This window comes from Siniperca chuatsi, linkage group LG24 (assembly GCF_020085105.1).
Source record: "Siniperca chuatsi isolate FFG_IHB_CAS linkage group LG24, ASM2008510v1, whole genome shotgun sequence".
Lineage (NCBI taxonomy): Eukaryota > Metazoa > Chordata > Actinopteri > Centrarchiformes > Sinipercidae > Siniperca > Siniperca chuatsi.
In genome coordinates this window covers 548,622-558,886 of record NC_058065.1, presented here as the reverse complement: position 1 = coordinate 558,886, position 10,265 = coordinate 548,622, and the positions used below count along the sequence as shown (strand labels likewise).

The following is a 10,265-nucleotide window of genomic DNA, read 5'->3' as shown; positions in this document are numbered from 1 at the left end:
CTCGTGCCCTCAGGAGGGTTCAACCCTTCTCCGCCCGCCGGGCACCGTCCTGGGAAAATGAAGGCTCGCTAGCTATGCTAGCTGATGCTAGCAGCCAGAAACAAACATCTATGATCCGTTGTCCGTTTGATAATCTGATCCAAGAACTCGGTTTCCTGCGGTGGTCGTTCTGAAACGAGCAGCGGTGAAAGTTACTATGTTCTGTTACGGTCAAGGAGTTGATAAGCAGACCGCGTTAGCTAGCGCGCTAATTAAAACGTCCGTACAAAACAAATGACGGATGCGTTGTTTGTGTTTGTCTCGAAGTCTCCGGTCTGCAGAGACACTAACTGGGGCTGCAGGACTGTAGAGACGCTAATAAACCACAGAAGAAGAACAAATAAACTATTGACATGAGGAAACAGACAGGAAGTGACGGACGGACTTCCTGCAGCTCTGAAGAAGAAACGGCCGACTGGTCGGGACTTCAGATAAAACCAGAAACCACTTTTTGTTTGATCTGAAACCATCGAGAGAAGGAATCCGACACATTTCCAGGTGTTAGACGCATTTCATCCCAGCTGAACTCTGATGTTACACAGCTGGTGATGTGATGGGAGACGCTTAAAGCAGATCAGAAATACTTTATTGATAAATGTAAAGTACAAAGTGGATTTACCGGTTGATAAGTATGTACGGTATAATTATACAATGTAATAATAGAAGTAATAAGTAATAATGCATGAACTGTCAAGTTAAGTGCAGCTTATTAAGATGATTATGAGACGGAGGATATTGCACAGCAATAATAGAGGTATGAATAAATATCAATAAATTAAACTGAAAACAGAGTACACCGGTGTGCAGAAGTGTTTGCCTTCCTGATTTCTTATTTTTTTGCATGTTTGTCACTTAAATGTTTCAGATCATCAAACAAATTTAAATATTAGTCAAAGATAACACAAGTAAACACAAAATGCAGTTTTTAAATGAAGGTTGTTATTTTTAAGGGAAAACTAAATCCAAACCTACATGGCCCTGTGTGAAAAAGTGATTGCCTCCTAAACCTAATAACTGGTTGCTCCACCCTTAGCAGCAACAACTGCAACCAAGCGTTTGCGATAACTTGCAGTGAGTCTTTTACAGCGCTGTGGAGGAGTTTTGGCCCACTCACTTTGCAGAATTGTTGTAATTCAGCCATATTGGAGGGTTTTCGAGCATGAACTGCCTTTTTAAGGTCATGCCACAGCATCTCAATAGGATTCAGGTCAGGACTTTGACTAGGCCGCTCCAAAGTCTTCATTTTGTTCTTCTTCAGCCATTCAGAGGTGGACTTGCTGGTGTGTTTTGGATCATTGTCCTGCTGCAGAACCCAAGTTCGCTTCAGCTTGAGGTCACGAACAGATGGCCGGACGTTCTCCTTCAGGAGTTTTTGGTAGACGGCAGAATTCATGGTTCCATTAATCACAGCAAGTCTTCCAGGGCCTGAAGCAGCAAAACAGCCCCAGACCATCACACTACCACCACCATATTTTACTGTTGGTATGATGTTCTTTTTCTGAAATGCGGTGTTAATTTTACGCCAGATGTAACGGGACACACACCTTCCAAAAAGTTCAACTTTTGTCTCGTCAGTCCACAGAGTATTTTCCCAGAAGTCTTGGGGATCATCAAGATGTTTTCTGGCAAAAATGAGACGAGCCTTAATGTTCTTTTTGCTCAGCAGTGGTTTTCGTCTTGGAGCTCTGCCATGCCGGCCATTTTTGCTCAGTCTCTTTCTTATGGTGGAGTCCTGAACACTGACCTTAACTGAGGCAAGTGAGGCCTGCAGTTCTTTGGATGTTGTTGTGGGGACTTTTGTGACCTCTTGGAGGAGTCGTCGCTGTGCTCTTGGGGTAATTTTGGTTGGCCGGCCACTCCTGGGAAGGTTCGCCACTGTTCCATGTTTTCATCATTTGTGGATAATGGCTCTCACTGTGGTTCGCTGGAGTCCCAAAGCTTTGGAAATGGCCCGCAGAGAGTCCAGCTCCACCCCCACAATGTCACCGGCCGTACGGATCAGTTTGTTGAGTCTGTTAGCGTCTTCCGCTGAAGGCGCTCCTTTGTTTGACCAGCACGTCATGGAGCGGGTGGGAGACGCTGTCCAAGATGGCGTGTAGTTTACCCAGCATCCTCCTCTCTGACACCACCGCCAGAGAGTCCAGCTCCACCCCCACAATGTCCCCGGCCTTACGGATCAGTTTGTTGAGTCTGTTGGCGTCCGCTACCCTCAGCCTGCTGCCCTCAGCCTGCTGCCCCAGCATGCAACAGCATACAGGACAGCACTGGCCACCACAGACTCATAAAACATCCTCAGCATTGTCCGGCAGATGTTGAAGGACCTCAGCCTCCTCAGAAAATAGAGGCGCCTCTGGCCCTTCCTGTACAGAGCTTGAGTGTTCTTAGCCTAGTCCGGTTTATTGTCCATAAAGCTGTAATGTATGTTTCTATAATAATGTATGAAGAGTAATAATGTCGGTGTCTCTGGTGGTGAATCGGCTTCACGGAGCTTATTAGATACTTTCAGCTCGCTGTTCATCTGCTGCTGTTCTGGTTCGCTCTCAGCTCTCAGAGCGTCGCTGCCAGAGAAGAAGAAGCTGTAAAAAGCCTCTGAACTCGAGCTGCTCGGCAGCAAACAGCAGACGGACGCAGTCAGAGAGCAGCTACTGAACATAGTGGAGCATCTAGCAGCTAACTGACAGCAGCGTCAGCTGTTCAGTCCTTCCTTCCTCACTTCCTTCTACTTTCAAAATAAAAGCTGGACCATATGGACCTTCAGATGGAGACAAAGAGCAGTATCTGTCTTATGACTAAAATTACATTCAGTGATGAAGTTTTTAGTGATTTGTGAGAGTGAAATGAATGTAGAAGTAGTTATCAGCTTTATGTCATAGCGGACGTGTTAGCTTCCTGCTAACTTCTGCTTCTAGTGATTCTATTATTTGTTCTTTTTCTGTTTTTCTGAATAATTTTATTATAATTATAAAAACATGAGGCTGTAATCTGATCTCACAAAAAACTGATTCAAACTAATAATAATATTGATAATAATAATAATAATGATTTCTTCAAAATGATGCTTTAAAAGAAGCAGAATAAAGATGGATCCATTAATGATCTGTTTCCCTGATTCAGGACTTTGTTTCTCTGATGTTTTCTTGTAAACGTATTAAAGTAAATCAGTAAAAGAACAAATGTATTGATGACAGTAAATGAACTCTGACCTCTAAACTCCCAGCATGCATCTTGTTGGTGAGCAGCAGTGAGGCTGCAGGCCAGCGTGACTCCAGCTGCAGCTCAACGCCTGCAAGGCATCATGGGAGCTAGAGGGGGGGCAGCTGGCGTCAGACATGTCATCTGAAGAAGTTACAGGAGGATGTGATGTGTGACATGTTTCAGCTTTAAAACGAGTCGATGTTTCATTAATATTGACCCCATTACATCATTTCAGTCATTCATGTGTAAAAACGTATCTGTGGGCGAATTCGAGCGTTTTAGTTCCAAACAGATAAAGTTTCTCTGTTTCTGCCTCCTGACAGTAGAACAAGCCATAAATCTCCGTCTGAATCTGGAGCTCAGAAAAATGGCTCAACAGCCTGAAGCTGTTGTGTAAGAGGGCTGCATGTTAAAAACCCCAAACTGCACCTGAAACACACCAAACTGCACCTGAAACACCCCAAACTGCACCTGAAACACACCAAACTGCACCTGAAACACATCAAACTGCACCTGAAAAACCCAAAACTGCACCTGAAACACATCAAACTGCACCTGAAAAACCCAAAACTGCAGAGGAGAGAAGAGGAGCGAGGAGATACAAACTGAGAAATGAGAAAGGCCTCCTTACTTTCTTACTAAACATAATTTCCTGGCTTCAGAAACCAGGATGCTGAATATCTGATGTGACACTCATTACTGTGGGATTTTGATGGTTTCCTGAACTCAGATCTCCGTCTTTAGTTTCCTGCTGAACTAATGAGACAGGATTTAACGGTGGAAGCTGGAGTCTGTCCCTTCAGGCTCGACTGTCTTTTGGTATTTCTTAAATGATTTTTTCAGCTTCTGAAGGAAACATTCAGTGAGAAAAAACTCTTTTGTTCCATAAAAACAACATAAATATAGATGAAAACGGAACAACGGTCAAAAGTCTGACCCTGTGATTGTTCCCTGAAGTATCCGTGGTCTTTCTGATGTGAGGACTCAGTGAAGGAGAAGTCACTCAAGATGGCCGTCCTCCATCTGGAGACACAGCTGTCACCACCTCCAGCACATGACTCCCCCTCAGACCTGGACCCAGCTGACCACCCCCTCAGACCTGGACCCAGCTGACCACCCCTGGGGCAATGAGATTATTTTTATTTCTGCTTCCAGAGAAGCTCAGCAGGAGGATTGTTTCTGACCTATGGGTTGAGGTCTGACTCAATCCAGGACAGATGTGTGGAGAACCTGAACCCAATGTGCATTCATTCATTTTTAAAAACAGGAGACCCACGGACCGGATCTGAGATGGACCCCAAGTCGGCATCCAGGAGGATCTATTGAGCTCCTTACCCTATGGACCCTGAGATGGTAGAACCAAATCCCAGACCCAGACCCAAGGACACTATGCCATGGTCTGCAGTGGACCCGAGGATGTTTGGACCTGGTCTGCAATGGGCCCAAGGACGGTTGGACCTGGTCTGAAATGGACCTGAGGACGTTTGGACCTGGTCTGCAATGGGCCCAAGGACGGTTGGACCTGGTCTGAAATGGACCTGAGGACGTTTGGACCTGGTCTGAAATAGACCTGAGGACGGTTGGACCTGGTCTGAAATGGACCTGAGGACGTTTGGACCTGGTCTGAAATAGACCTGAGGACGGTTGGACCTGGTCTGAAATGGACCTGAGGACGTTTGGACCTGGTCTGAAATAGACCTGAGGACGGTTGGACCTGGTCTGAAATGGCACAGGGTACCTTTAGAGGTTGTTGAATATTTCTGCAAAGTGTTTCTTCTTCCTCTTTCCTGTCTCCTGAGTGTTTGTGTCTAATAATAACAGAAAGTACTGAGTTTCAACGTCTTATTGAACCGTTGAGTCCTGAAACTGTAACCTCGGTGACATCACGCTGACAGAAATACATCCTCATCCTGAAGATCACATTTCGTCTGACGTCACCTCCTGTAAGTCAAACCACAGGGTTCATGTGACCCACGATGTCGCCTCCTTGTCAGACGAGCATCAGGTTTTTATTTTTCATCTTTTCCCCTGAAGACAAACAGACAGAAGAAGATTTTACAGCTGTGATTTGGTCCAGATGTTCGGCTTCAGCCTCAGGAGGTTTCAGACATTCAGAGCTACAAAAACACTTCAGCAGAGGATGAATTACATTTAACATTTTAACCGTTGGAGGCTCCGCTCGCTCTGTAGTTATAGAAGTAGTGAAGAGTACGGAAGCCCATTATCTGGACGTTTCAGTTTCACGTTTTTTAAAACGAGATTATGATGTGTCATAATAACTTGTTATTGTGAAGAAACAAACGGTATTTTTAGCGAATAAATCGTTCTAAAAAGAAAACAAAAGATAATTTTCAATAATGACACAATGATTCGTCATCTCGAAAACAAAATGTCAGTTCTGAAAACAAGATAGCTTAAAACCTAAAAGGTTATTTAAAATTAAAAGATAACTTGATGTCTCGAGGAAATGAGATAATAACTCGTCATAAGGTTTAATTTCAGTGTTAACCCTTTAATGGTCTCATGTAGTAAAATGAAAAAGATCAATTCTGAGCCTTTTACTAAACAGATGTACATGGCGTAATTTATTATTTTTGACTTATCCGTGTTACAAAGAGAAGTAAACACACTGCGGTGGCATCTTACATCTAATCTGACCTGCACATTTAGTTTGACGTGTTGAAGAAATGTTCAAACTGTATCTGAGGAAACACTGACGTTGTGATGTTTGTGACACATTTCCTCCATTTAACTTCAAATATATTTGAAATTTTAAACCGTGCAGTCAGCTCACAAACATTTCATCCATGTTTGAAGACGTGTTCATGTACAGAAACGTGCACAAACAGACGGTTGAACATATCACTGCTGTGAAAACCTTGTATCTCGCACTCCTTCTTGTCTTCAGCTGAACCTGATGTCTGTTTGGAGAGAAAAGAGCTGCAGGAAACCTTTTAAATCTCTAATAATGATGATAATTTACAATAATTCATTCAGCTGACAAAGTTTACTCCTGTGAATGACATTTAGTAGTAAACGGTGTTTTTCATGTTTATTCAGTTCACAGTATTTTATTAAGGCTGATTTTTTATTTGTCCATGTAGGTTTCTATTTGGGTGATAAAAATGCTGTAAGTTTTAATTAATAAAGCTTTGGGGGATGTAAACAGGAAGTATAATGCTGAATGTTGGAGTCAGCTGTGAAAACTTGAGCCTTTCTTTTTCAGCCAGTGTTGTTCACATGTAGTCAGACTGTCCCATTAAAGCAGCTGAAGCAGCTGTCAGCAGCTCCTGCCTGCAGTGGACCCGTGGACGGAGCGTAAAGATCAATAAAAGATACCAAATCTGTCAGGCTGAAATTTGGGGAAGTTTATTTCATTATTTATTTTCTAATTCTATTTTATTTTAGTTTTAATTACATTTGATTTGTTTTCTGTTTTAGTTATATACATTTTTATATTTCAGTTAATTTAGTTTTTTTTTTATTTATTTATTTTTTAAATTTTATGTAAACACACTTGCCGACCTAGCAACTGCCAGAAATACCATAGCAACCATGTAGTGAGACCATAGCAACCATTAGCAAGACCGTGTCACTGATGTAGCAACCACCAGGGGCTCCATAGCAACCAGTAGCACTGGCGTGGTGGCAGGATGATTGACAGATTTGTGTTTTTGAGTGAGTTGAAGCTAAATTTTACACTTTGCAGGAACGACAGAATGTGAAGCTCTGTGATTGGCTGTTAGTGAAATGCACTCTGGGAGTCGTAGTTGACTTCTCTCCTTCAGTTTTTATGTCCACAGGCTTCTTGTAGCTTTGATGTTTTATCAAAGAACCAGATATTTTGATGTGTTTGCAGGCGTATCTCCTAAACATTATGTTTACACTATTTTCTAACAGAAAATGTGTTTTCAGAAACTTAATGCTGAATAATGATTTTACCAACATAATGAGGAAACGATGATAGTGAACGTGTCATGTTTCATTAGTTGTCCACTCGTAGAAACTAATCCTGATTTAACAGTTTCTCTGGCAGAGATTAGATTTCAAAACATAATGTAAAAACAAAGTCGTGTTATAAGAACGTAGTTTCTATGTGACAGGGTTACATGTAAACTGGAAATAAAGAGGACCAAGAGTAGAACCCTGAGGAACCCCACAACTAATTACTGACTATTACTACAACAATACGACTTTTTTCAAATTTTTTTCATATAATGACTTACAAAAAAGACTCCAGTCCTTTAGTATTTTGTCTTGTTTCCTCTAAATATTACAATATTTTTCTTGTAAAATTACAACTTTACTTTTTTAGTAATGTTAGTCCTTTCAACATTATGACTTTATGTAGAAATATTACAACTATTGAAAGTTTTCTATAAAAACTACGACTTGTTTTTGTAAAGTCAAAGTATTTTAACTGTTTTCTTAAAATATTTGGATTTACAAAGTGAAAGATGACTTTGGATAAACATTTCTTCACTTTTGTTATGCGGAGAGAAAACAGTTGTTTTAAAATGAAAAGGAAATAACCTCATCAGTTCATGTTCATGAACTGCAGGATCCCCTGCTGAACATCTGGCCTGCTGTGGTCCCAGATGTTCCTACTGGGCCTCCATAGTTTGTTCAGGAACCCGTTGGCCTGATCGGGGGCCGCCGACCCCCCACCCGGGGCCCCGTCTGTCCGCTCTTTGACCGACACAACAAGTATTAGTGTGGATTTTCAGAATAAAAGCTGCAGTCAGAGTGAGTGTGAAGGTCAGGCTGACTGCAGCGTCCCTCAGGCTTCATCATCATCATCCTCATCAGCTGATCTAAATACAGATGTTGTGCTTGTCAGCCAGCTGAGGCGTCGCTCGTCACCCTCAGTCTCAACAGGAAGTGTGAAAACCTAAAGTGTGATCTTCCTGCAGGCTGATCTGAGAGCAGCTCCGTCTTTCACTTGACTTTGACCTCCTTTGGATGTTTTTAACAGCTGAAATATAAAGAAGAAGAAGAAATGTAGAAAAATGTCTCCCCGTCCTGTTTGTGCTGCAGCTGCTGGAGGAAAATATCAAATCAATCTAATTTATCAACAGGCAATAGAAAAGAAATTAAAACAAGTTAAAACATCGACATGAAGTCCATCTGACAGCCGGACAGACAACTTTCTGCTTCAGTATATTATATTATATATTATTGCATCTTGAGAATTCAGCAGTCAATGATGGCTGAATAGTCAGCACAGGAAATGGATATTCATTTATTAAAAATACAGATTATTGTTTAATTCTTCATATCTGCTTGTACATTTGACCCACTCCTGCAGCTCTTACAGCTCGTGTTAATAAACTTTCCTCCAGAAATACTTTTCTCCTTCTGCCTTTAAATCTGATTTCTTTAATATATTTAATATTATGTTTTCATATAAAGTGTTAACAGATCAGTGTGTTTTAACATTTTGATTCATCAACTAATTTCTCTGAGTTGTTTTTGTGCTTTAAACTTTATCGAACACTGCTACAGTGGTGGAAAGTAACTAAGTACATTTACTACTGTATTTGAGTATAATGTTGAGGTAGTTGGTAGTTCCAGTTAATGCTACTTTATACTTCTACTCCACTACATGTATTTAACTGTTAGTTACTTTGATTTTACAAACAAGACATATGATCGATGTATTTTAGATGAAGATAGATTAAAGACCCTCGCAGGTGTTTTCAGTCATGATGCTGATTAGACCAATCAGGTTGAAGCTCTTTTTATCTTGTTGCACACGACACCGATCAATGCTAACGTGTTAGCCGTTAGCTCTCCAGCTGCAGCCGTTCACCCTGAGTCGTCACCTGGTGCGACTGCAGCTTGTGAAAGGTTAAATATATGTCTTGATGTTGTATTAATAATCCTGTGGAGCAGCAGCGATCAGAGTGTCAGTCTTCTCTGTCTGAACATCAGCTGCTTCCCAGCAGGAACTTTTGTTTTTTTCTCTGGTGTGAAATGTTTCCCTGCAGCCAAACGGAGTCACTTCCTGTCTCCACATGTGGTCCCCTTTAACTGTCTCACTTTATCTCTGCCCTCCTCCTCTGTTTCTCCTTTTCTTTAGTTTCACTAACCACACCTCTAATTAAACACCACGCTGTGATTGGACGGTGAGGCATAGTTTGAATATTTAACAGCAGGTTCAGATTTTTCTGCACTTTTATTAAAAATGAACAAACTCTGGTTTACTGAACGTCAACTGATTAACTAAAGTGTAAAATCTCATTTTAATGAATCAACTATTTTATTATTATTAACTCATTACATCAGTTTTCTATGGAAGAAAACAAAAAGATGAAAAGTTAGGTTCTAGTACAGGTACGAGGTCAGGTACAGGTTCACATACAGGTTCAGGATCAGGTTCTTTCTTGAAAGCAAAGGCATGAGGTACATGGCGACTTTGCTGGTCTGGCAGGGGATGCATGGAACAGGGTCGATATATGAACTGAGAGGCTGATGAGGGAATGAGATGGAGTCAATACAGAACTTGCATTGTGTAGTAATGTGTGTTAGTCAGAATCAGAATCAGAAATACTTTATTGATCCCCGAAGGGAAACTATTTGTTACAGCAGCTCGCCTTTACGTCAGTGCACACAGGAGGAAGTACTAGAAAACAATATAATACACTATAAAACACTATAAAAACAGGTCAGAAGATAAATTAAGTACCAGGTGGGTATAAGTATAAAATAAAATAAGTGTGAAGTACCACGTGGGTATACCGGTTGATGATGATAATACGGTATAATAATACAATGTAATAATATAAGTAATAAGTAGTAGTGCAACAGCAGTAATGGAGGTATGAATAATAAATAGGAAAATCTAAATATTGCACAGGAGTATTAACACAGAATATTGCACAATTATTCAAGTATTGCAGAGATGTAATGATCGATGTCCAGTTTAATGGCTTAGGGTCATACAGACACTTAGAGGGAGGAGTTAAAGAGTCTGATGGCCACAGGCAGGAATGACTTCCTGTGGCGCTCTGTGGTGCATTGTGGGGGGA

General features: G+C 41.2%; 1 protein-coding gene; it reads left to right on the top strand.

Moving 5' to 3' along the window:
* The window catches only part of LOC122871907 (NLR family CARD domain-containing protein 3-like), a 752,187-nt gene that overhangs the window by 374,268 nt on the left and 367,654 nt on the right, over window positions 1-10,265 (top strand).